The sequence below is a fragment of the Penaeus monodon genome, chromosome 24 (assembly GCF_015228065.2).
Source record: "Penaeus monodon isolate SGIC_2016 chromosome 24, NSTDA_Pmon_1, whole genome shotgun sequence".
Taxonomy (NCBI): domain Eukaryota; kingdom Metazoa; phylum Arthropoda; class Malacostraca; order Decapoda; family Penaeidae; genus Penaeus; species Penaeus monodon.
In genome coordinates, this window is record NC_051409.1 from 38486965 (window position 1) to 38487269 (window position 305).

General features: G+C 47.5%; 1 protein-coding gene across 1 annotated transcript in view; it reads left to right on the plus strand.

Annotated features, from left to right (window-relative positions):
- Positions 1–305, plus strand: part of LOC119588965 (cGMP-inhibited 3',5'-cyclic phosphodiesterase A-like) — a 64821-nt gene that overhangs the window by 39237 nt on the left and 25279 nt on the right. The window lies entirely within an intron of this gene.

Genomic DNA, 305 nt, shown 5'->3' on the forward strand with positions numbered 1-305 from the left:
CTTCATCTTCCTATCTTTCATCTCACGCTCACTCAGTCTCCATAACGAAAACAAGACAATTAATAGAGAATGAAAACAATCCTAAAGAAACCCAAATTCACTCTGACTCAAGCAGGTCCGTCGCGTCTGCCTCCCTCCCCTCCGGCCTCCCTGCAATAAGAGACGGATTGCCCCCTTCAACTCAAGCAGAAGGGAAGCGTTAAGCGGCCGTCGCATCTTCATCATTAATCCTAAAGTGTCGGAGGATTTCGCTTTTAGAACGTCTGCTTTAATGTGCCCGAAGGGATGGGTGACATTTAACAGGG